Source organism: Lepidochelys kempii, chromosome 1, assembly GCF_965140265.1.
Source record: "Lepidochelys kempii isolate rLepKem1 chromosome 1, rLepKem1.hap2, whole genome shotgun sequence".
In the NCBI taxonomy this organism is placed as follows: Eukaryota; Metazoa; Chordata; order Testudines; family Cheloniidae; genus Lepidochelys; species Lepidochelys kempii.
This window is the reverse complement of record NC_133256.1, coordinates 285,827,363-285,854,577: the sequence shown is the minus strand read 5'-3', so window position 1 is coordinate 285,854,577 and position 27,215 is coordinate 285,827,363. Positions and strand designations below refer to the sequence as shown.

Below are 27,215 nucleotides of genomic sequence, written 5' to 3'. Positions count from 1 at the left end.
GCTTCTCTCAGTGGGTTCATTGTACAGGTGATTGCCCTTGATGGGCCATTAAACAGGCTGGATAGTGCTGATGCCAATCTGTTTTGGTGTGTCACCCAGATCCACAGCACATATTTGAGATATCAATATATTACACACATTTAAACTCATGATACAAAGATGATACATATAAATAAGCTTATTTAGCAAATCATAACTTTTCCACTGATACCTTACATAGCACCTCTTGTAAGACTTATTGCGGTCACCCATATTCCATATAGTGTCACACCTTGACTACTGTAAGTGCCTCTTCCCCAGCCTTCTTGACATCCATATTGCTGCAGTCCACACAGAAGAAAGATGTTAAGAATCACTTCTGTAGTTGCTAGGTCCTCCTTGTGTACTGCATCAAGTTAGAGTCCTTTTTCCTTACCATGAAAACACTGTTTAATTCTTATCCTCCCTCCTTCTCTGCCCTTGTCCTTTTGTGCATAAACCCAGCCCCACTCCTCTGCCATTGATTTCACTCACCACCCTATGTGTCTGTTTCCTTTCCTTCCATGCCACATTTTATACCTTCAGAATAGGGACTATCACTTAATATGTGTTGCACAGCACCTATCAAAGTGGAGCCCTGATCTTAGTTGGAGGACTGTTAGATATATTTTAATTATTATTAATATTTATGCTTATGCACAACAAAAAGACCAAGTTGTTGTTGTCCTAGCTATCTCTCAACCAAGGGTAGGTCGACATAGCTATGGTGCTCAGGAGTGTGGATTTTTCATGCCCCTGAGTGGGGTAGTTATATTGACCAGACCTCATGGTGTTCAGGTACCCTAGCTTGTCAGTCTGTGTTTATAAAGCACCGAATCCTGAAACCTGCAATGGGCTGCCACCTTGCCTCCTTAAACTGTTAAGGATGCAGGCAAACTATGCACCTCCGATTATAGACACACATCTGGTCTCTGTCTTGTGAGTGCAAATTATTTCTACTATTAGGTGCGTCGTACAGTCTTATGCACATAACTAACCTGCCTGAAAAAGTGTTTGGGTGAGTCTTCCAAACCTGGTTTCCTTTCCTAGTGATTCAAAGTGCTTTTAAGCTAGGGGAGCTCATTGGTGACACTATGACAATGCCATACAATAAAGGTTTTGTGGGAGGGGAAGATGACTTTTTCTAACCCTAAGTAAATGGTTGCGAACAGTGATTTCTTGCATCTGGTTGGTCTCTGAAACACTTTTGAGCCCAGGGTATATGGTCTGGTGAAAAAAGTAATACAGTAGGTTGTCATCCCTGATCAGCTGACCTAGGTGAAAATGACCTAAATATTTGTCTAAAACTTGAACAAAATCAATATTGAACAGGTTGTCCTTAAAATGGTCTTACTGCAGAATTAATGAGGGAAACACATTTTTTGAAATTGGGAAGGCCAAGTAGGTATTTTGGTCACAATGTTGCCAACTCTCATGATTTCATTACAAGTCTTATAATATTTGGTGTTTCTTCTTAAAGTCCTGAGCTCTCGGAGTTAAATGATTGTTTAACTCTCTTTCTCTCTCTCTCTCTTTTTTTTTTTTTTTTAAAGTTCCTAGACCTCACATTTGTGGAGAAAAGCTTAAACATGAACACTAAAGGCTCAAAAAGTAAAAGGTAAATAAAAACATCAGAATATTTTTTTAAAGTTTTAAATCCATTCCAATTACTGTAAAGAGTTTGAGGCCTGAATGTTTGCGGTGCACTGACGGTGAAAAGATGAATTTATTGTTAAGCTGTCAGTTGAAACAGTTACAGTTTCTAAACTCATTTTAAAAGCAGTTTGGTTCCTTCTACAGTAGGAGGTCAAACTGTTAGAAACAAGACCTACTTTTAAATCAAATTAAAATCTGTTAAAGGCCCTCTGTTAGGGGTATAAACAAGATAGACAAATGCTACAAAAGTTACTCCAGCAGTAGCTTTTGAAGATGTCCTCTTGTTGCCTCTTTCTTCAGGAATTTTCATTTTGTTGACATTCAGATTGGTTGGGACCTAGATTCATTAAACATCTGACAAACTTTACCTCTCATATCTACCTTTTTATAACTTGTAGAATTTTAGAACTTAAAGGGACAGATCCTGATCTGTGTTTGCCTTTTGGGTGCTTAAAACCTTTAATCAATTAGGATAGCACTTAATATCTCAGCATTTATTGTGCAGCATTTAGGCTAGTCATTGGTTTGGGAGTTTCCAGATAATATATTGCAAAACTATATAAGACATTGGTCATTTGAGTGTTAATTTTCTTTTTATAAACAAAACATGACCAAAAAAATCTAACTGGGTTAATATGGTAAACTGGATGGTCCTCATCACCCTACACGATACTCATATTGGTACAATGGATTATAGTTAAAACAAGTAATTTATTCTTTAACCTCTGCTCTAAATTTTTAAAAAGTATTTAATAAGGCATGGTTGGTCTGAGAGGATGCCAGCTTTTACTCCGTTCTGGGATCTTGCCGTTATAACTGACTGCTGTTTTTCTTCATTCACTGTGGGGTTTTTTTTTTTTTTAAGAAGTTCCGATATCCCAGTTCCTGATTTCTCCCCCGCCCCCCTGAAGTTGGAGTTTGTGGGACAGATAAATACTACATGAGCCTTATTAGTTAATGAGGAGAGCTGAGTTATAGACACTTCAGATATTAAATAAGATAGTTTTTAATTTTAATCTTAAACTGGAATTTTAAAGTAGCGATGTTTACTTCTAGGTAGGTAGTTGTTTAGGGTATTTGTGGGTCCCACTTCTGGAATGGGTTGAAGCATTGCCCAACTCTGTACCAGACCTGTATGGCATAGATAACCTGATCTTGGCAGATATTTAGTATTATACAATTAAGGAAAGGAGTTGCATTAAAAATGGGGATTGACAAGGACAGGACACATTTATGCTAATAAATGGAGTGACATTAACCAGCTTGTTATGCCTTCTGTATGTTGTAATATAAAGTGCTTTTCTGTTAATTATATAAGGTGAATGGATGAAATGGAACTCTACAGATCAACTGGCTTCTATACTGATTTAAAGTCAGAATAGGATTGAGTGTAATACTTTTCTGAAATGTTAAATCCTAGGCATAAGTTATTAAAATTTGAATGAATGCAACAGTGTATGTATAAAACAACTAGTTATATTCTTCAGTAAGAATGTCTTCTGCTTTATGAAAATTCTGAAAGTTATTTTTGTTCCATTTGCTATATCTTTAGGTGCCGCAATGTTTGACAACCATATACAGTTGCATTGTTCCTTTCTTAAAATAACAGTCAACATTTTATTCCAAAACCTGTACTCTGTTCTTCATGCCAGAAAATCTAGAATTGATGTTCAGATTTTTACTTGCAGTCTCAAATATTCTACGTAAAAGCTTGTGGCTTTTTTTAGACAGATACTTTATTCTAGTTATGAAAGGTAATTGTCTTTACGTAGATTTATATCTAAAATTATGGTTTTGTAAAAAGAGGCAATTTGCTACAATTTAGATAACAAATTATCTTCTGTTTTCTTGATAATGCTGATAGGTTAATGATTGTATACTTTTTTCTGTAAAACAGATTTTTAGCTTTCTCTGTTTCATCATATGGGTGCATTCAGGCTTAAATAAATTCAGCTCTTCCACTACTAGAGTATACAAATGCTAGTCATTCAAAATGTCAAAGTTTGGATGTAACCCAGGAACTGAAAAGAATGTAACCTTTCATGTATTGAGAGATATTAAGCCTTCCTAGTGGGGAGGGATAAGTGAGATACTGTATTTATGAGGTTATTTAAACAGTTAGGCTTTAGAGTTGTTGTGTGCCAAATGTCTTTCTGAAGTGTGTGGCATACTGTACCAATTAAAGAAATGTAGCTGCAGAGTCCTTCAGTATTCTCGACTTTTTAAGATTAATCATGGAACCACAGCAGAATACTTTGAAAGAATGATGGAATGCTAAAAACTAGCAATTTATGGTGAAAAGTTGCAGTATTTCTGTGTCTCTGCCACTAACAGTAAACATTTTGGGCTGTCAGTTGGAGTGCTTTGAGAATAAACTTTTTTTTACTTACCACTACAAACGTTTGATATTAATCAAGTCCAGCACCAAACAAAGCATTAGTGGATTTTTCAGTCAGACTACCTTCCATGAATGTTCTACTTGAGGTATCAGAGTAACAGCCGTGTTAGTATGTATTCGCAAAAAGAAAAGGAGTACTTGCGGCACCTTAGAGACTAACCAATTTATTTGAGCATAAGCTTTCGTGAGCTACAGCTCACTTCATTGGATGCCTACTGTGGAAACTGCAGAAGACATTAAATACACAGAGACCATGAAACAATACCTCCTCCCACCCCACTCTCCTACTGGTAATAGCTCATCCAAAGTGAACACTCTCCTTACAATGTGCATGATAATCAAGGTTATGGTCATTTCCAGCACAAATCCCCCCCCCCCACACACACACAAACACACACACAGCAGGAGAGTGAGTTTGTGTGTGTGTGTTGGAGGGAGGGGGGGAGAACCTGCATTTGTGCTGGAAATGGCCCACCTTGATTATCATGCACATTGTAGGGAGAGTGTTCACTTTGGATGAGCTATTACCAGCAGGAGAGTGGGGTGGGAGGAGGTATTGTTTCATGGTCTCTGTGTATATAATGTCTTCTGCAGTTTCCACTGTATGCATCTGATGAAGTGAGCTGTAGCTCACGAAAGCTTATGCTCAAATAAATTGGTTAGTCTCTAAGGTGCCACAAGTACTCCTTTTCTTTCTACTTGAGGTAGCTAGTCAGGTATGAAACTTCAAATTATAAAGTGACCATGTTTAACATTGTGGCATTTAGGAAGATTATAGTAATGGAAGGAATGAGAAGATGTCTTGTTTTGCTCATAAACCTATAGTTGCTGTAAATAAAACTGTAGCAAAGACTGTTAGTAAAAAGTATGGTGTTTAAATTCTTTTACATCAAAGGAAGCCTGCTGCCAGGTGCCTCATAACTTAACCCTATTGACAAATGTAAATTAACTCTCTTCTTGCAAACTCTAATTCTGGATTGATTGGTTGCTTTTTCCCAATCTAGATTGACAGGGAGCAGAGACTGGTAATCTCAGGAGTTTTGGTTCAATTTCAGTCCATTTTCCAGTGCCTCAGGAGACAGTGGTACCACACTGCTGCCCCTTCACATTTAATTTCAGCATGAAGAGAAAAGCTACATATTTAGTCTTGAGAAAAGAAGGCTGGTGTGGGGGGAAGTTGATAACACATTTCTAATAGGGCTGTTATAATGAGGATTATAATTCACTGACCTCCATGTCCACTGAAGGTAGGATGGGAAGTAATGGGCTTAATCTGCTGCAAGAGAGAGTTAGGTTAGGTATTAAAAAAACTTTCTAACTATAAAGGTAGTTAAATTCTGGAATAGGCTTCCAAGGGGGGTTGTGAAAATCTTTATCATTGGAAATTTTTTAGAACAAGGTGGACAAACACCAGTCAGGGATGGTCTCTGTTTACTTGGTCCTGCCTCAGTGCAGGGAGATGGGCTTGATGACTTCTCATGGTCCCTTCCAGTCTTCCATTTCTATGATAAAATGGTCTCAATCTGAGTTTTCAGCAGAACAGTTTACAGTTCTGGCATTTGGGACTCTGCTTTTAGTGCAGGAGCCCAAGTTAGAACTGAACTTTGAGATTTCCTAGCTTCATGTTCAATTTCTTTTTGGTGCTACTACAAGATGAATCCCACTCATGCTTCCCCTAGATGAGTTTCTGTTTTTGGAAGTTAACCTTTTGTCCAGCACCCTTTAAACATTAGCAGCTGTTCTATGAAAAGGGGTAAACAGAAAAGGTTTTTCAGATGCCATCCATTTAGTGATACGATAGGCAGCATCTTGATTAGATCTCCAGCTATAGCACTAGTTATTTCCTGGAACCTCAGTTTGGCTCAGAGGAAACTCTGAGAGCTGCCGTTTTAATTGCCTGGTTGTGTATATTAGACTGCATCTTCCATAGAGAATTGAATGAGTGGGATATGTGGTACTATATATACCATGGTAGCTCTGCCATTTTAGGTGCAGTTTTGTCCTGAATCTGCACTTTCACTTAATTACTCCATTGCAGTTGCATTGGTTTTTTGGGTACCTATGCCATAATTTCTGGCACAGGTCTCTGAAGCAGTGATCTGAGAGAGATTTTGAAAGGCTTTTAGGGAGTCGCGTAGAATTGAGGAAGATGTCAACCTCCCATGATTCTAAGGAAACTTCTGTAATTTAATGGCCACTATGGAACATTCACTTCTGTTAGTTGCACTGACAGCCAGTCATAAACCAAAATGATCCAAGTGACTAAATTCAGGTGGGCCTGGACCTCCTAACTCCCTTGATGATCGGTCAGCAGCTATCGGCCAACTGACAGTAGTACACTAAATAGGAAGGTTGAAATAGGCTATAGGTTGAAGCAGAACAAAATCTAATGCAGTTGAAGAAATCAGCCACTCCTTAAATAGTGCCTAAATGAATTCCACAGTGTGTGCACAATTAATTTGTACAGGGAAATGTCTTCTACCTAACTCATCCCCTGTGTAGTAGAAGGTTGAAACTATACCACAGACCACGTTTGCAATTTGGGGTAAATGCACGTGTGGTAGGGTGGTGGGAGGGTTATTTTACACTATTCGTGCCCATCCAGACTGGCTCAATGCTGGATGTTAGTATGGTGGAGGATTATTTGCTGATTAGTCTTGCTTGAAGAAAGTCTAAATCAAAATAGTGGTATGACTGCCTGTCTGCTGTTGGAGAATTTTATGTGAATGAATGGAACCAGATCCTTAGCCTAGTGTAGACTGGCATAACTCCATTTACTTTAGTGGAGTGACAACAGTTTACATCAGCCCACGATCTTGTCCAGTTGGTGTTACAGGTGTGCTATAGGAACCAGTTGCTGATTGTCATGCTAAGGTTTTTTTTTTTAGGATAGACTCAGATTTAGGTTTCCTACTTGAAAAGTGACTCTTCTGTACTTAATAGAATGATAGTTAGGTACTTTATCATATAGATTACAATTTATAGTTTTATCACTGGTAGGAGGACATGGCTTAAAACTTCTGGGAAGTTGGCTGTTTGAAACTCCCAAGATATTGCTTGTCAGAGTTTCAGCAGTCGTTCTACTGTAATACTGAAGGTAGTCATTTAGAATACTCTTAATTGCAGTATCTCGGTGCCTTTCAGAATTCCTATTAACTGAACCTTGATTTGTTGGTGTGGAAGAAGCAAATAGGTAGTGATGAGCAGCTTGTATGCTTTCTGTTTGTATGGAGCAGGGAGAATACAAATCATGATTTAAAAAATCAAAATTTTTATTTAAATTTTTCTAGTTTAAATTTGCTAGTTCTTTTCTTCCCATTATATTGTCTTAAATTAATATGGATATCCTGTTCTTGTTCCTTTTAGTTTTCTAATGTTCAGATTTTACTTAGATATTTTTTCTACTAAAAAGTTTCAAACTTAAAATGTTCGTATATGCTGAAAAAGATGAGTCCAGAAATTCAACCCCCGTCTTCCAAAATATTGAACCATCACAATTCAGGAAAGCCAAAATGCATTGATCAGGCTACACTCCTGCATCAGGGTTTGCAGTTTGAAGTCTATTAAATTTGTGCTCCTAAATTACTTAAGTGATTTTGAAAATCCCACTAATGGGTACCTAAATATGAGTTCAGGGGCCTTGCTTTAGGCTTCTGTTTTTGTTAACTTTGGGTTGTGCATATATAAATCATTGTACAGCAGATCTAAGTAACTTGAGCAATTTTGATCTGAAGTGACAAAGATTTTTGTCACTCAGAAGTTTTTAATAAAAATACTTCACTTTCTGATGCTGGAAGCACTTATTTGATTATTGTACTTTAAATACTTAAATAATCCCATTGGAATCCACAGGACTGTACATGTGAGTAAAGTTACGTTCTAGTTTGTGGCATCAAGGCCTTAATTTTCAATATAGTGTTTTGCTTTTGGCCTATAGCGGTTTTGTAAAATTCAAGTAAGAGACTTTCTATCAGTATTGGCATTTAAAAAACCTCAACAAGATATAATTGATTATACCTATTAATCTAAAGTTGGTATAGCAAAATTTTCAATATAGTTTTACGAAGCCCCAATCTGATTTAAATCAGTCACTTCAATTGCTCCACCCAGTTATGGATACTGAAAGTTTTAATAGTAAACTGCCAAAACCATCATGACACACTACTAAATCAGTTGAAGACATCTCCATTGAGCAGAACAACTGTCCTGTGCCAAATATATCAGAATATGTAAGGAAACCTTTGTTGAAGGAGTTCCATCTTCTAACATCCTAAAGGCCCATTTCACTATTTGTACTTTTTATATATTTTAATACAGTATCATTCTGAGCTCTAACTCTGGTAGAAAATTAAACACCCAACAAAGATAAATAGTCAGAATTCAATAACAATACCTATACAAGGACATATGGTCTACATAATAGTGTGGTTGTATGACAAGCAGCAATGATCATGGATCAAAGAACCCATATGTAATGTACCTGTTGCAAGGTTAGTGAGCCTTTCAGATGGTTCACATCCCAGCTTTCACTTGTGCTTAGGTTCCTCCCTGATCATGTGACTGTTGGCCTCAGCAAGGCCTGGACTGGGCTAGAAAATATCTGCCTCTTGCTTCTTACTGTTAGTACTCTTGTAGCAAGGGGTCTGGAGCCAAGACTGGTGTGGTTCCGTGCTGAGAGAGAGCTGTAGAGGGAGCCACAGAGGTCTCTGCACTTAAGATACCTAGGAAGAGCCTGGGGAGAAGGTCTAAGAGGATACGAGCAGGTATTTGAAGTGCCCTGGGGAAGAGTAAAGTAAAGCAGTTTGGAGTGAACAATCACTTCACGGTTTTGGGTCCTAAGGTCATAGATAAAAGAGAGAAGCTCCTCTGTAATGCCACATGTAGGTTGTATGAAAATCCCTGTAGTTTAGGGGAAGGACTTGGAGGAAGCTGTGGCCCACTGACAGCGAAGTACTTGTTTGTGAAAGGCTTTGTTGTGTTTTTGGTCTTTCCTTTACTCCAGAAAGGAACTTTTTGGTTTGGCTGCAGTCACAGGGAGCCCAGGACTGGTGGGGAAACCAATGCATGGCCATCCGGCTCAGATAAGGTAAGCTATATCCTTATGGTGCCCAAATAAAGTGAAACAGACCTCTAGAAATAGGGCATCATACAATCACTCCACATCTCTCATTGTATACTTCCTAGGAAAGCCTAGAAGAATAGATATGTCTTGCATCATGCCTGGGAAGTTAACAGACTTGGGGTCTTTTGGACCAACAGGAGAATTGAGTTTGAGTCAAGAACACATTCTCAGTTGTAATTAACTTTTTTAATGACGTGGCTGTGAGCTTGGTTGCCTCTGATCGCAGCTTCTCGAGCAGGTATCAGCAACCTTTGAGAAGTGGCGTGCCAAGTCTTCATTAATTTAAGGTTTCGTGTGCCAGTAATAAATTTTACATTTATAGGGGCCCCTGACGGAACCCCAGGCTGGCAGTGGGCTGAATGGGGCTGGTGGCCAGGACCCAGGCTGGCAGCGGGCTGAGCGGGGCCGATGGCCAGGACCCTGGCTGGCAAGAGGCCGGTGGCTGGAACTCCAGACCGGCAGCCTGCTGCCGGTCTGGGGTTCCCACTGCCGGCTCCTGCCAGCTGAGGTCCTGGCTGCCAGCCCCGCTCAGCCTGCTGCCAGCCAGGGTTTCCATTCGCCCAGGCAGGCAGCGGGCTGAATGGGGCCGGCGGCCGGGACTCTGGCTGGCAGCAGCATCCGAGTAAAAATCGGCTTGCATGCCGCCTTTGGCACTTTAGGTAGTCTGGGCCCAAGCATTTGGGCAGGGATTTTCAAAAGAGCATATATGGGAGTTAGGAACCCAAAACTCATTGAAATTTGGGCTTATGGCTCACTCACTTATGGTTTACAAGTCATAACTAATGCCTTAAATTCCCGCTGGAGATTAATTTGAAGCCAGTGCAGCTCTGGGGGCATGCTAATGTACTGTCTGTATAAAGCGCTGCTTGTTTGTTTTCTGCAACTTAAATATCACCTCAGTCTTCATTGAGTCTCAGCTGGCTAGCACTTCTCCATCCCTCGGTCTCATAAATTAGGTAAGTAACTCAACTGCTTCAAGTTCAGATGAGATTGAGAAATAAGGGTGGGGTTTAGTATGAGCTACAGCAGATTTAGTACACTATCTCGCTAATTCTCCTAGCATCCTCGCATACATGCTGAATGTGACCAGCTGAGAATCCTGTAGCTCTGTAAATGAAAAAGCTTTGGGGAGCGGAGTTATTATTCAGCATAATCAAAGTGACTCCATCAGTCGCTGCTAGTGACTCCAGGCATGTGACCAAAATCTCATGATCAGTAGTAACAAAGGCAGTATCTGCTTGTATAGTTGATCGTAATCCATCACCATAAGGAGATTTACCAACAAATCCATTCCAGTGACTGTATTATCTAGGCTTTAAACCAGGGATATTTGAGGATCCCAGATATAAAAATGCTGTCTATCTTCTCCCAAAAATATTTCTGTAGTTCCTCCATATTACCTTTCCACAATGGTAGGCTTATGAGTTGTGCCTAAAGGGATCTGGAAATACCTGAAGTGAATTTAAAGGTACTTTACCATATGAAAAGAGAGTTGCCCATTCTTCAATTCAGAATTGTTAAGATGAAGTAATCAAGCAGGTAGAATTTTCCTTTTTGTACTTTAGATTCACTAATCTGGTACCATATTTCTGTGTTGAGGGTTTTTTGACTGGGGGTGGAAGGAAGGAAGTGTACGTTTTTGTATATTTTTCTATCATATTTTTTGTGAAGGAAGGTTTTATGTGAACTTCCTCGTAGCTATCAAAATCAGGAATAAATGTAAACTATTTCTTAAGTATACTGTGGAAACTGCAATTTCGGATGCCTAGTGAAGGCAGGAGTGAAAGTTCCTAGGGTACATGAGAACCTTTCTGAGGCACTGGTTTTGCTACCTTTCGATGTAGACAATAAATGCTAAGCTGACTAGTTTCTAAGCTGGTATACTGATATGCAAATGGGACAAAATTCTACTGGTTCTCCTCTAACAGCAGTTGGCCACCATATTTTTATAGTTGCTGTTCTAAACTACTTTTTTAACTTCTTTAATACTGCTTGTACTGTTAAATGGCTGCTGTGCTCTATTTTGGAGGTAGCTGTCTTCCAGTAGAGGGCAAAATAATCACAATATAATTTGTAAAGCATCTTTTGGATCTATTTGGATGAAAAGTGCTATGTAAATAAATTTTCTCTGAAAATAAAGTACAATACAATGGTACATCAGGTGTTTAAAATAAGAAATTCTTATGAATGCTGAATGAAAGGGCCAAAAGTTGTCAACTGTATGCATATAATGCTCGTGGTGGCTATGAACTATAGAGCTTTATAGTCCTGTTTCAGTACAGAGCTTTATGTCAAGAACTATTATAAAGCTTCAGAGAGGTAGCTGTGTTAGTGTGGATCTGTAAAAGCAGCAGAGAGTCCTGTGGCACCTTTTAGACTAACAGATGAAGTGGGTAGTCACCCACGAAAGCTCATGCTCCAATTCGTCTGTTAGTCTATAAGGTGCCACAGGACTCTTTGCCGCTTGTAAAATTTGCTTCCATCCAAGTGCAGTCCTATTAGGGGAAAAATTCTTTTCAAGCCACTGAATGGGAAAAAATTGTTACCTTCTTCCTCTATAAAAATGTGCTTGCTTGCTATTGTGAAGTATCTGAAATGTGTGGTTTTACTACTAAGGCTTAATTTCCTCTGTGAAGAATAATACAGAGAACTTTGTTGTTTGCTTGAGAGAAGGGAGAGCGGAGGGATGAAAATCTTCCCCATGTTTGTAACCACCTTCATGTTGGTCATAATTGGACAGACGTAACAAATACAGAATTTCCAAAGGGAAGGTCTGTTCATTAATGCCAAGTTTTACATAAATGCAATTTTTACTGAGTCAAGTCAACATTTTTGAAGGCAGCCCTTTAAAGGTTTGGCTTTAATTTCAAAGAAGCTGAGCACCCACAGTTCCCATTGACTTTTTAACGATGTTGGAAGTGCACAGCATATCTGAAAAATCAGGCCAGTAGTTTCATTTTGATGGGCAAAGGTTTGACCAGAGCTTCCTGTTTATTCAGGTGAGAACACACTCTTACTTCAGAGAAAAAATAGTTTGGAGCATTTAGCTTTATCTGATAAACATCTCCCCACTAGTTAAGTGGGCTATTCTCTAATTCCTAGATATCTGGAATTTTGTGTTGGTGCTGTCATTTTTGCATGGTATATAGTTTTTGATGCTTCTAATGCAACATAAATATAAGTTAAAATATAGACAGTGACAATTTGAAGGGTACCATGGTGTTCACATATGTCTAGATTTGCTAAGTTTTAAAAAATGTATAAATGCCATTTCTGATATCAGAATTTAAATTTCTATCATAAGCCCTATTTTTCAGGAGTTTGTAAATGGAGTTTCCAGTATTTGTTTGAAATGAAACTTTGTTTATGTGACTGCAGATTTGTGCAAACATAGAAAAATCTTATTAAGCAAGTCTAACAAACTGGATATTTTTATTTTATTTTGCTGTAAGCTTAATATATTTTGGTCAAACTCTATTTGAAAAGTCTAAATTACAAAAAGTCCCAGTTTTTCTTAAGTTTGATTAGATGCCTCTTGGTATCTTTCTAAACAGTCCTAGTTATTTTTTGTTTTTAAACAAAATGAGATACTGAACATTCATAGTAACTTTTAAAAGTAACTGCTCTGGGGGAAAAGATAAAGCCTTGATTTTATTCTTATTGGCAGTTGATCAGCAATAGATGATTCATCAACACAAAATACTTTAACCGGTCTTTTAGAATTGTTAAGATATGTCACCTTGGGTCTGCTTAATAACATCCCTATATTATAGACCAAGGTGCTTTTTTGTGTGTGGGTACTCTGTTTCATGTAACGGTCTTAAGAGAGAAACTACAAAACCTGTTTTAAAACATTTAAGGTTTCTGACACACATCCAAAGCAAACTATTGCAATGCTCTAGCCTTCTTTCTAGGTTGTAGTAAAAACAGTATATAAAATCAAATTTTTAGCAGATCCATGCAATACTGTTAAAAAATCAGTGAGATAAAGGAAAGAGAGCCTTAATGTAGAATTTCCTGACTTAAGGTTTTGACGTGAGTGTTTTAGCATTTTAACATTTATTTTCATTCAACCCTTGTATGTCCTTAACCTGATCTTTTCTATATGGTTGGAGTATCAGACCCCCCACAACCTCAGCTACAGTTTTGTTATAAATTTAATTTGTATTACCATAGGAATAGAAGAGTTTACCTTTTGATATATGCATACTCATAATTACCGAAGCTTGTATAACGTACAAAAGTTTCAATATTTGTTGGTATACTGACTTTCCCTAAATGTCAATGCTGACCAAAAAACCACAACCCCAGCAAGTTGTTTGGGTGTGACTAAAGTATGTAAATATTAATCCTGAGTCACTTGGATTTCTTTTGAAGTATTGAAGATTATAGCAGGAAAACTACTCTGAAGTTAAGGTAGAAAAAAGAGCTGGTAATATAATGGTTTGCTCAGTAGCCCTCTGCAATATCTAGTCTGTGAGCTGTATTGCGTCTTTTGTCTCTTATAAAATGCAGTTGTTGTTTCTGGAAATTCACAATATTTTGGCTTGGTTAGAATTGGTTTTATAACATATTTTCAACTTTAAAATATAGTACTGGTGTTGCTTTTATTGAGTAATATCAACTGCTCTTGTTGCAGTACACAGATTATACAGTAATGGGTGTGATAAAAGAATAGCATATCACTGAATTTCCATTACAAACCTGATTTTGGTCCCTTCCTCATTCCTCCTTGCTGTCAAACCACCATCATCACCACACATTCTTCAAAATGGCCAGATTTCAGATAGTTTGGCTTCCTTAACTGTGAATTTCCATACCTTTCAAAGGTTTGAGTTTCGTGTATGTTTTGAACACTGAATTTATGGGAATTTAACTTTTTTGCTAGCGCTAACATTTTTGAAATAGAATATATGGTTTGCAAAATTAACTTCACTTGAACAAAACCTTTTTGTGGTAGGGGTATAAAATATGCAAGCTGCTCAGCTAAATTGTGAACAAGAGCAAAAGAAACTTGTTTCTGGAGTCTTTGGTATTCCTCTCCCTCTCGCCCCAATATGATGACTTGTTCCTCTGGATAAACTTTGGGTGCCTGTGCAAACTAGATGTTGTTCTACCTTGAAGTGTGAAAGATCATATAGCCTGTAATTATGTTTTCCTGTTTTTTAAGATTTCCCTTTGTTAGCAGAGGTCAAGGTTGCATTGCATGGTGTCCACTCACTCACCTTGTGACTATAGACCATTAAATTTTTTTGAAGGGATCCACCTATCAGTGAACCAGGCAGAGTGACCCTTATGTCAGATGCCAGATGGGTACAATGGTGGAGGCCCAAACAAATCCCAGTTCAGTCCAAGAAATAGGTACGGGAGAGTGTGTGTGTGGCATCCACCAGCTGAAGTACTGTGTGCAGTTCCGAGCACCACACTTTGGGAAAGATGTGAACAAAATGGAGAAAGCGTAGAGGAGAACAAGAAAAATTATTAAGGTTCTAGCAGATTTGAAAAAAAAAAAAGGGCTTGTTTTGACTGGAGAAGAGATGAATGAAAGGGGACATAACCTTTTAGGTACTTGAAGACTTGTTATAAAGAGGATGGTGATAAATTGTTTTCCTTATCCACTGAGGACAGGGCAAGAAGCAGTGGGCAAATTGCAGTAAGGGAGATTTAGATTAGGCATTAAGAGAAACTTCCTATCTGTAAGGGTAGTTAAGCCCTGGAGCAAATTACCTAAGGAGGTTGTGGAATCTGTCATTGGAGGCTTTTAAGAACAGGTTAGACAAACACTGTCAGGGATGATCTAATCTAGATAATATTTAGGACTGTCTCAGCGCAGGGGACTGGATTAGATGACCTATTGAGGTCCCTTCCAGTCCTACATTTCTATGATTATATGACTGGAGGTTTGCAAGCACTTTTCCTTCCATGGATATAATGGGCTTGGTCTTGTTTTGGCAGTCAAAATGGTTGGTGCGGTTTTCATAAATCAGCTAGGAAAAACACGATTGGCCCAACTCCATAGAAAGTAACTCTGCTCTGCCCAGGACAGAAGTTTCCTTTCTCTGTGTATGCTACCCCCAAAAGAGACATGGAACACCAAGGCTTATGTAAATCAATTTGATAGGCTGATGACTGACTTCTTTGCATCTAGAAACAGCAGTGAAGTGCCCTGTGGTCTCTCCATATGTCAGGACTGGATGTGAGGAATTGAATGAACAGTTCTAAAACTGGGTGATGTCTCTGTCTTACCACCTCTTCCACTACTCCTCAGGACCATACATGCATAGTAAGGAGAGAGCAGCAGTCATACTGTTTGCTTTTCTGGCTATAGAATTTATGGCTCTCTAGCCTTATGAACCTACTGTGACCATTTGGAATCTCTGTGTGAATTCATGAATTCCAGTTAGATTTTATGAACTCTTTATTTCTGCCTAATGAATTTCCTGACTGTCTTTCACTATATCTCTTGCATCATATTTATTGTAATAAAGGGAGGGCATTGGCACATTGTGTCTGCTCCTGAATGGGACAGTGGGAAAGGACTATCAGCAAATGAAAACTTTGCCATAGACCTGAGGAAGAGTTCTGTGTAACTCAAAAGCTCGTCTCTCTCACCAGCAGAAGTTGGTCCAATAAAAGATACTCACTCACCAATCATGTCTCTCTAATTTGACATAGCAGGACAGATAGTGAATGCTCAGTGTAACCTGTTCTTCCAGGTAAGCTGGGTAATCAAGCAATGGATCACTTGATGAGGGATTGGGAGTCACTGAAAGAGGTCACCTGACAAAAGAAACTGCAACTTTATAAAGGGGAGCTTCTGACTGGACACTTTAGAGAGAGAAGTGAGCAGATCAGGACCCGAAGCAGGTAAGGTGAGTAGGAGTAGAGGAAGTAGCCTGCTCCCCTGAAAAGGCAATACCATATCCCAAAGGGCTCTTGGAATTGTTAAGAAATCGAGACAGGGTTTTGTTGTTTTTTCATACCTCTGTATATCTCTTGTATTTTCTCCAAGTGCATTCACTGTCACATTCCATGAATGGGGGAGAGTGAACTGGAATGCAGCAGCTGCTTGTCAGGTTTGGTGCCAGTTTCAGGGCCTAGGCAATTGGACTATAGGATCTCTGCAGCCAAGAGGAGCGTCACTCACAGGTTCTGCACCTAGTGAGTGTGCCTAGAGGCACAGAACTAGAGAGATGGTGTCTAAAGTCTGCCAAGCCGCAGCAATCCAAGGGCACGTGGGATCATGGTTCCACCAGTAAACAAGTAAAACATAGCCTTGAGTTTCTCTAGGAGGGTCTTAATGTAGTTATGAGTATACAGGGAAAAAGTCACCTCTCCATAGCGTATTATCAGCATGTTCAAGAAAAGGAAGTTTTGTACAAATCCCATCCTTAAATGCTTTATTTGGACAATGATCCTTATTCCAGCCCCATAAGGTCATACAGAACGGCCTTGGAACCTGGTTCTGCTCCTTACAGCACTGCTCTAATTGAGTTCCTGCAGGAGGTGTCATATTTCCTGTTCATTACGGAAGACCTCCCAATTGACACTACCTCCAATCATGAGGTGTGGGGTTTTTTGGTGGATTTTTTTTTTTTAAAGTTAGGAGCTTTCTTGGATAAAACCCAGTATTGTACTTCTAATTCCAATCAGTAGTCCTTTCAACTGTCATAACATTAGTTTGCAGAGTAAATCAAGAAATATTCTTCCTTTGGCTAAGCATCAAAGTCCAGTCCTTTGGAGCACTGAATCTCAGAGAAGAATAGTCATGTCTCCTCTATTGAGAATTCCAGGTGGCCACCTGGCCATGAATACAGAAGTTCACCTAATTCTATACATCTGTCATCCAGTCTTTAACCAATGCCATTTTTTGGCATAACTCATTCCACATCTTAATGCCAAGTGGAAGGTAAGGGGATGTATAAGCCTTGTGTGCCTTGGTTACTCCGTCTGTAAAATGAGGATAATGCTACTGACCACCTTTGTAAAGTGCTTTGAGATCTATGGATGAAAAGCACTATATAAGAGTTGTGTTATGTATTATTATAATATACTTCACTTTAGATTTCCATTTTTTAAATGATGATCCTGCTTTCCATCCTGGAGATGTGCTGCTTTGAGAATCCCATTGTAACAAATCTGTTGACTTCGGCATGATGAATAGGAGAATATATCTCTGCTTGTCTGAAAATTTTCTTCAAGTATTAAGGTCACCGATCTGGGCCACCTGGAGACAAACGGAGCATTCAGAATAGAGATGGAAACTGACATCCAAACTTCTGAGAGAGTTTTCCACACTCTACAGTAGGAGAAATTATTGTGCTTTTTCCTAAAAGTATACTTAAAAAGAAAAGGAGTACCTGTGGCACCTTAGAGACTAACAAATTTATTTGAGCAAAAGCTTTCGTGAGCTACAATGAGGATAATGTACAATGTAGCTCACGAAAGCTTTTGCTCAAATAAATTTGTTAGTCTCTAAGGTGCCACAGGTACTCCTTTTCTTTTTGTGAATACAGACTAATACGGCTGCTACTCTGAAACCTTAAGTATACTTACACAATTTGTAAATTAGGAAATGAGAACTGAATTAATCTGATTGTGGAAGTTCACAACAGTAATGAACCTTAGTGGTGGAACGCTTTTGTTTCTAGTGACTGACAGTTCTGGTGCTGTTCCAGGAAGTACCTATTGCATCGGTTCTCAAACTTTTGTATTGGTGACCCCTTTTACATAGCAAGCCTCTGAGTGTGACCCTCACCTGCCATATAAATTAAAAACACGTTTTTAAATATTTAACACTATTATAAATGCTGGAGGTGAAGCTGGGTTTGGCGATGGAGGCTGACAGCTTGTGACCCCGCCCCCCAACACAATAACCTCGCGACCCCATGAGGAGTCACAACCTCCAGTTTGAGAACCTCTGACCTATTGTAACAGATTTGTGGACTTCATTATTCAAAGGAAGGAACTTTTCAGATAAGAACCGATAAATTTCCCTATTTGGTGTACATTTTTATGTTTATGTGAATTAAATGTTGCACAGTAATTCTCTCTTCTTACTCAATTGGAGCAAGTGATTTTATTTTCTCTAGATGAGGGGCTTGATTTTTTAAATGAGTTTTCCCCCTGCAACTGGGTGGATTGATTTTAAATCAAAGCTATTTAAACCATCAATTGTAATCACAATTTAAATCAGCAAGCAGGAAACCTTGATTTAAATAAACTATTTTAATCATGTTGTGCAGTAGTACTTTTTTAGTTATTTTCCAAAGGAAAGGTTGATTCTCATTGGTTGGTAACCATTAAAAAATGTTAATTTGCAACTAATTACAGTTTTTACTCTAAATTTGGTGCTGCTTTTTACGAACCAGGAGGATACATTATATCTATAGTCTTTTGTAGTTTAATATATATTCATGCACATTCTTAATTTTTATATTGCTAGAAAGTGGTGAATGATGCATTTCTTTAATTTTTTATTCGTGATTTGTGTCAAGCGCTGGATGGAAATTCAAATTCAATTAATGCACAAAACAGAATTTTTAAATAAAACATTAAATGTGCTGGATACATTAAAAATTTATTAAAACATGTTTTGCATTTAAATTGATTTATTAAACAAGGGAAGTATTGTCTGTAGTTGGTGAATGGAACTGATTGTTTCTGGTCACTAGTCCTTCAAGATTTTAGAGCTACTAGATCTCATCCTTTCACACCTACTTTTTACTCATAGCTTGGAAGGGGAAAACAAGCGTTCCTGATTGATTTATTTATTTATTTTATTTATTAATTCCCATTAGCTTCTTAACTTTGAACAAGCTAGTTAAAAAAATGGAAGAAAATATTCCTTCTGCATCTGCAGAAGAGTCTGCTGTTGTAACGTGGTTTAATATGTCAACATGCTCTGGTTACCAGCTACTTAGTCAAAGTTTTCTACCAGACTTTCTTTAAAATTTTGACAGCGAACATGTACTGCTTTAATATATTTTTTTATATAACTTAATAGACTATAGTTAGTTCAGGCCTTAACATAAATTGTTTTAATTTCAAATATAATTTTAAATAGGTTTATTTTTTAAAATCCGATTTAAATAAATCCAGTTATTCTTTTTAAAATAATCTCCTCCCTCCCCCACAATCCACTTTACCAGGCAGTAATTAATCAGATTTGTTTGTTCTGGACTGGAATGTGTGACAATAGCAACATTCACCATATTAGTTGAAAATATATGTTTAAACACTTTTTTTTTAACTCCTGCTATCCTATCTTTGCACCCACAGAGGTATACTTTGAGTGATAGTCATACCATTATTTTATCATACTTAAGCCAGTATGTCATGAATCTGAAGTCAAAACTAGTAGGCATCAATCATTAATGGAAGGTAATCTCATGTTTTTAATTACACTGTACATATACATAGAATTTTCTTGTGTGTCATGCTTAACAAATATATAGTAAGAGTCTTTCCCTAGTAAATCTAGTTTTATACTGTTCAGGCCACCTCCCTTCCCTCCCCCCCCCCCCCCGGCCACACAAATAACCTTGATAGAAGAACATTTATGAAGGTTTGAAAGTCAAGGATTTAGAAGTTAGGGAATGCCAGTATTTTGTCTTATTGATTTTACTCAAAACCTACAAGTGGTGTTGGGGCGCACACATATATCGCTAGTCTGTCTCTAACCACATTTCTGTTGCTGACACCTTGTCTTCCTTCTGCATCCTTTGACTGTACAAAGAGGGTCCTCTGCCATTGCTTTTTCTCTGTCTGCTTTGCTACTGTAGCCATTTAAATTAAAGGGAGAAAAAATTGAAGCTACTGTCAACTCAAAGTTATTGAAACAATACAGTATAGATACAGATCTTCAAAAGTCTAGACTAAAGTGAATTCAATGACTGTAGTTGTACCAGTTACCTAAATGCATCAGCTATTCATTTGGCACTTTTAGAATTGTGGTCTTCAGTGTTTTTATGTGCATACTATAGAATTTTAATATCTGTGTCAACTGTTTATCTGTAGAATTGCACATAAAATCTCCTCGGTGCTGCTATTTCAACGTAAGGTGAACTTTCAGAAGTGTGATCAACTTAATAAATGGAACCCTTTCTAACATCAGTGGAAATTACAGCCTGCTTAACAGCAGCTGTTGCATACAACAAACTTTTACTGTCTGGGTAGTCAAAGGCAACAGGTTACTCCTGTTGTGAGGAGAGGAGTGCAATAAAATGGGCCAGCCCAGTTAAACAGATTTAGATTGATGGAAAGCGCTGCTCCTTAGGGAGCTAGATTTTCAGGGAATTTTGACTGTTGGCACAGCTCATCGACGAAAATAGTCACCAGTCTGATGCACGTCATCCCATTGATTTGCTGAAACCTCCATTTGTTATAGGGGAGCCAGTTGCTGCTGCCAGGTATCACTCAGCTGAATCGGAAATTCCCTTAGGAGAAGGAACAGTGTGTTTTCTCTTTTGAGAAAAAACAGAGGAAAAACATGTATAGATAGGGCAAGGGTAAGAAAGAGAAGGAAATTGAAGAGATTGCTGTTCTCAATAGTTGAGTTTAAGGGATCAATTATTACATATATTATAGCTTAGTTGGAATATGCACTTCTTGAAACTGTTTCCTTATTTGTAATTACAGTGAGTCTTGATTTTTATTTATTACTGTCTGAACACACTGTAATTGGCAAATTTGAAAATAAAGGCTTGGGCATGCAGTGTATATATTTAACTTTTATAACCTTGCTGCTTAGTGAAGACTTTATGTATGAAATCTGTCCAAAATATATATTTGGTACTCTTTCAAGATACGTATACATACATGCATGCACGCTAACATTGCCTTCCCCTAAGCTAACAGTTTAATTTGGTCGTCCAGTGGCCACTTTTATGTTTAGTCAGTCTGAGAAGTCTGACGGTGGGATATTCCAAATCTTACTGAACACAACAACATATAAGGTAATTTAATGTTGCAGTGTAGTCACAGACTATTCAACCTTGCAAGGTAAAATTTGAAAGATAGCCTTTACTTTTATGCATCAGAATTCTTTAAAAAGCCTGCGTGTAGAAGTTCAGTAGTATTTTTGTCTTATGGTCTTTAAACATTTTGAAGCACGATAATGAAGCACAATTGAAGTTTCAATAATGTAGACTGTGTGTCAGATTCAGAGTGTTTAAGGTCAGAAAGGGCTATTATCTAATATAGTCTGAGCTCCTGGTTCTCACAGGCTATTGCATTTAATCATTTACCCATTTATGGAGCTAAAACAGGGGTGGGGAACTTTAGCTTGTTTGGCTAAAACAGATGGGGAGCTTACAGCCAGCGGGCCGGATCTAGCCCATTGGTTAATGTCATTCGGCCCATGGCAGACCCCCACTCCCTCCACAGGGCTGGAGCTGTGAGCGCCTGCTCTCCCCACCACGGGCTGAGGGTGGAGAAAGCCCTGAGTCTCTGTGTGCCCCCCCTTTCCCCCCCCAGGGCTGGAGCCACAAGCACCAGCTGGCCCTGCTGCAGGGGGAAGCCTCAAGCCTCTGCGCCACCCTGAGCCGGTAAGTGTTCCGCGATTAATTTCCCCAAATACGTTCTTCCTGAGTTCTTAATTACCAGATTGGACTGTTCCTCTCTATTTTGTTACCTCCCAGAGGTGTGAAACCAGTCCCCAGTTATCGGTTCACTTTGGGATATGGACTCCACACAGTTTGCACATCAGAGACCTGCTTATGATAAAATTAAACAAAAACCTAATTTAATACAAAAACCACAGATTCAGAGATGAAATAATGAGGAAAAACAAACATATACATTTATGCATAAAGTCAATGTTCAAGATGCAATCTCAGGCTTTACAATTTCATATTAGATAAAATCACTTTTCTAATAAGAGTTACCTATTGCATTAAAGTAGTTTCATAGCATAATCCTAATTATAAGAGGGATCCACTGTTCATGGACAACCTTCTGCCTTGACTGTCCCCCCAAGTTCTGGATACTCTTTAGTTCAAACCCCTTCCATTTTAAAAGGCTTTACATTTTTTTTCCCCTTTAGTCACTATAGACTGGGGTTTTCTTTTCAGTTTCAAGCTGTTCCTGTTTGCTTTGATGATTCCTCACTCTTCTTTTCTGCTCTGGACAATGTCTAGGTGCTTGCGGCTAGTCTCATTGGGTAGGAGAGGTAGCCCTTCCCTGTCTGATTGCTTCACAGCGCTGTTTTGAGGTGATGCTGAAGTTGTATCACAGTTACCATTACAGGTGTGTGTGTGTGGGGGGTACACATACATTCACACCATCTGTATACATATCTCATAATGACTGTTAAGTTCTGTGCATTACAAGCTTTCATAAGAGTTTACTTGATGTACTTTTACAGTAAAGTAGTTGGTTTAGCTGCTTACTTTTGGGGATTTAAACCTTCTGATCTCCCCTTGGTGTCTGTACCCTGATTGTCATAGTTGTCTTTTTAGAAAACATAGTGTTTTGGTTTTTAGTTATTTGTGTTTTTAAATGACGCTTACTCTTAAAGGTGCTACCGTGATGCCATGGGGTGTAAGCAAAGGAGCAGCTCTGTCTCCATTTCTAACACATTTGAACATTTGGGGTTGGCAATACTGTCTAGATTTCTAAATCTAGAAATCTATTGCCAACATCTTATTTAGGGCTCATTTGCTCATACTGGTGACATTCACATGGGCTATAATATTGTACATCTCCTGTGAAGACACTATAAATCGTTATTGCCCTCCTTCACAAAATAATACAAAACCAATGTACATTTCTCACTTGACAATGTTCAGCTGGAAAAGGCTACATGCAGTGGGTCCCTAGTAATTGCTGTTAGATTAGTGTACATAGTTACTAAAGTCAGCTAATTATTCCAGTTAAAATCACTATCTGTATTTTGAATGCTGTTTAAATTTGATTTTAGGATCTCTGAACCTATATTTGCTGATGAATGGTAAAACATGTTACCTAAATTGTCCTTTGTTCTAATAGATGGACCACTAGATCTGGGTACCTCTATCAAAAGCAGAGAGAGAAATCTAGTTAACTGTCTCTATTTTGAGTTTAGTTTTCCTGTCTCTTCATTAGAGCCTTCTATTTACAAACAAAACCAGTTAATTCTGTTAAATGTTTGATCTGTCATAACATAAGATATACTAGCTTTCACAATTGTGGCACTGAGTCATCAATGAGTGAGGCTTAGCACCACGCTAGTAACCTACAGATGTCTCCCTTGAGAGCTACCTAAAGTAGTGTCTGTGGATCTGCCTACTAGAAGAAAGGGATTTTTGAGATAAGTAAACACATTTTCCTATTCCAGTTAGCACATGATCAGTAAACTGATATAAGATCCATGGTGATGCTTTCCATTTCTAATTTGATTACTTTGATCAGAATCTCCCCATCAAAAATAAACAATGCGTTAAAAGAGCAAAGCCCTTCCTGGTTTCTCATGGTCTTAGTTATATTTAATATCACTGGCTTTCCCGGTGGACTGAAAAATGTTCTGGAGTGTGAAAAGGTGTGGATATTAAAATAATGACAAGAAATTTCTTTTAATTGAAACAATTTTAGTTTTAACTGTACAGCTTTATTTCAGAAATGGTAATAAAGATAGAAGCTAAGGGCTTGTCTGCACTAGCGAGCTTACAGCAGAGCAGCTGTGCTGCTGTAAGATGGCTCATGTAGCCGCTCTAAGCCAATGGGAGAGAGCTCTCCCGTCGACATAATAACACATCGCCATGAGCCATGGTAGCTATGTTGGCAGGAGAAGCTCTCCCAACGACTGTCCACCCTGCGCTTCTGTTGGTGTAATTTATGTTGCTCAGGGGGTGTTTTTTCACATGGGTGATGTAGACAAGCCCTAAGTCAATGAGTGAGTCTACTTTTGATTGTAAGCTCTTGAGGCAGGGGCAGTCTTTGTTCTGTTTGTACAATGCCTAGCATAGTGGGGTCCTGGTCCAGGACTAGGACTCCGAGGTGCTACAGTAATACATACATTAACAGTAATTCATAATATATGCATACTGCTGCTATGCTTTCTCACCTAGAATAGTGTATATATAGAAGACAATTACTCTTGAACTTCTAAATTGAAGTCTGAATTTTGTCTAAATTTGACTTGATTTATGTTTAGCATTCTTTTGGATCTTATCTTTGTATATTTCTTTTCTTGAATTAATGTATAGCTAACTGAATTCTAGTATAATTTTTGGACCATGTCATCTAGTTTTAAATTAAAAAAAAATGCTGGTATTAAATGGGTGTGTTAATGTTAGGCGCATTTGAACTTGTTTGTTTGAGCAGACTGCAGTGCAAACACTTATTACTTTGTGTGTGTGTGTGTATATATATATATGCAGGCTTATGCTTTTTTTAAAAAATACTTTTACCACTAAAAATATTTTAAACCAGTGTGTTAGGTCTTGAATCGATTAAAACAAAAGTCTGGCATCTGCTTTGCTCCAAACCCTTTGTCTTCAGTCATACGATCACATTGCTGAAGCTGTGGGAGCTATTTTGTGTGGAACTTGGGGCAATTTTTAATAATGCCCTTAATATGTAACCGATTTATTATTCAAAAAAAGCTTGTTTAATTGGAAACCTCTAAATTTTCTAGAAAGTGACTGTCATAAAAGAAAATTGCACCCACTTTGTTCATTCCCGTGGCTCAAAATTCAAAAGATGAAAGGATCATTATGAATGAAGTGTGAAACTTGTTTGAGAATAAGTTTTTAAATATAAATTCTATTCCCCTTTTCATCAAGACAGCAACCAAAAATAGCAAAGCATTTATCATACATTCATAGGAAGAGACATATGAGCAGTGGAAGCAAATAAGGTTTGGGCCTCGACGGTGGAGTGTACTTTTGCCAACTCTTGCAATATTTGGTATTTTTCTTAAAGCCCCAGCTCCTGGAATCATGTAATTGATTACATGAAAATCTCAACATACATTTAAAAGAAAATATCTAGCTCTGCTGGTTGCAGAGGAAAAACTTGAAAATGTGACCGTAAAGGCTCAAAAAACAGATGGTAAGTAAAAAGACCCCAAATTTTATTGTTTTAAACCAAACTCATGATTTTTAGCGCCTTTTGGAACTGGGAGTATGATGTGTGAAGGTTCAATTTGATGCAAAAGAAAAGGGGATTTGAAGAGGCAAATTAGTGTATTGACTTTGTCAATCCTGCATAAATAGGGCCCGACCAAATTCACGGTACACTTCAGTAAACATCACAGTCATAGGATTTAAAAATGGTAAATTTCATGATTTCAGCTATTTAAATCTGAAATTTCATGGTGTTGTAATTGTAGGGGTCCTGACCCAAAAAGGAGTTGTGGAGGGTAGGGGTCGCAAGCTTATTGTAAGGGGGGTTGCACTATTGCTACCCTTATTTCTGGGCAGCTGCTGGCTGGGAGCCCAGCTCTGAAGGCAGAGCTGCTGCCAGCAGCAGCATAAAGTAAGGATGGCATGGTATGGTATTGCCATCCTTACTTCTGTGCTGCTGCCTGCAGAGCTGGGCCCTCAGTCAGTAGCCGCCACTCTCCGGCTGCCCACCTCTGAAGGCAGCAGCATGTGGTATGGTATAGCCACCCTTACTGCTATGCTGCCGCTGGCGGGGCGCTGATTTCAGAGCTGGGCAGCGTCCAACAGTCACTGCTCTGCGGTCGCCAAGATCTGAAGGCAGCACCAAAGACAGAGTGGCAATACTGCAACACCCCTAAAATAACCTTGTGACCCACCTCCCCCACAATTCCCTTTTGGATCAGCACCCCCAATTTGAGAAATGCTGGTCTCACCTGTGAAATCTGTATAGTAAAGTGTAAAAGCACACGCACAAGACCAGATTTCATGATCTGTGACACGTTTTTCGTGGCCGTGAATTTGGTAGGATTCTATGCATAAATCCATGCAGATTTGATATTTAAATTTATTTTAGGATTTTTTTTTCTTCTGGTTAACTGGGTCCATCTCTTCTCCCAGTACCCTCTGGGCCCAGAACTATATTGAAGAGACCCCCACATACTATGGTGGCTCTAGGACCCAGGTGGTGCCTCCCCTCCACCCCACAATCGAGATTGGGAGGGGCGGGGGAGGTTTGTAGAGAGGAGCCAGCTAGAGACTCCAGATGGTAGGATAAGGAACAGCTAAGCTCTTTGGGGTAGAGACTGTCTTCTAGCATTGTGTTTCTACAGTGCCTAGCACCATAGTGCCCCATTCTTGGGTGCCCCTTAGGGAGTGCCGTAATAAAAACAATAATAATTTATTATTAAACCAGTATTGTGGAATGTTGTAATCTGGCCTACATTTTGATTCTGGGCTTCCACACCACCAGACACATGAATGATGTCACCTCTTAACCATAGAGTTGCTCTGAGTAGTGGCTTAAGAAATGCCAGTTATAATTAAAGCTTTATTTTTCTAAGTAACTTGTGTGTGTTCATGCAGAACTTTTCTTACCTTTTGAACTTTCAAACTGCTGGACTGAGGAAAATGAGCATCATTTTCTTTTATGCTTGGGACTATAAAAGGATTCTTCAATCCTTCTATGCAACCTAAATTGGCTGCATAGTTGAATATGTTTAAAGGCTATTTTTGAGTCATAATCATATTTAAATAAGCTGGTTTTAGCCAATTGCCATCTAATTAGATGTTCTTTGGATTGAATATGAAAATAAGTGCTGTTCTAACTAGAAAACTGTACTTCACTGTTTTTCTTAGTGTTGCCTGTCCCATGATCCAGATTTTTTCAGACTACTGTTTTGTTTGTTAGAAACCATGCAAATCAGAGAACAGCTACTCTGTATACAAGTAAATAATTAATTAGTCCAAAAATTCTTCTCTTATGGGCTTAAATTTCAGCTTTTAAATGTTTTTTTCATGAATCAGGAACTGCAGTGGAAAAGGTTATCTCATATCCCTCCCCTCCCCCCCGAGTTTCCTTACTGGTTCTGCACCACCTGAATCTAGTGTCATTGTGAATGCATCTTTCATTGTAGTACAAGATGGTGTGATGGCATCT

At 38.5% G+C, this 27,215-nt stretch overlaps 1 protein-coding gene across 7 annotated transcripts in view; it reads left to right on the top strand.

The window, feature by feature from the left end:
* Positions 1-27,215, top strand: part of FRS2 (fibroblast growth factor receptor substrate 2) — an 81,006-nt gene that overhangs the window by 10,250 nt on the left and 43,541 nt on the right. For 2 of the 7 annotated variants that reach the window (XM_073327804.1, XM_073327803.1), the window contains exons 2-3: positions 1,572-1,636; positions 9,075-9,158. The exons of 2 other annotated variants lie outside the window; for them this stretch is intronic. The gene's annotated coding sequence lies outside the window, so the exon portion shown is untranslated. Of the gene's footprint in view, positions 1-1,571; positions 1,637-9,074; positions 9,159-24,520; positions 25,227-27,215 lie in introns of those variants that run through there. 3 more of the 7 variants (XM_073327807.1, XM_073327805.1, XM_073327806.1) reach the window with 2 other exon arrangements.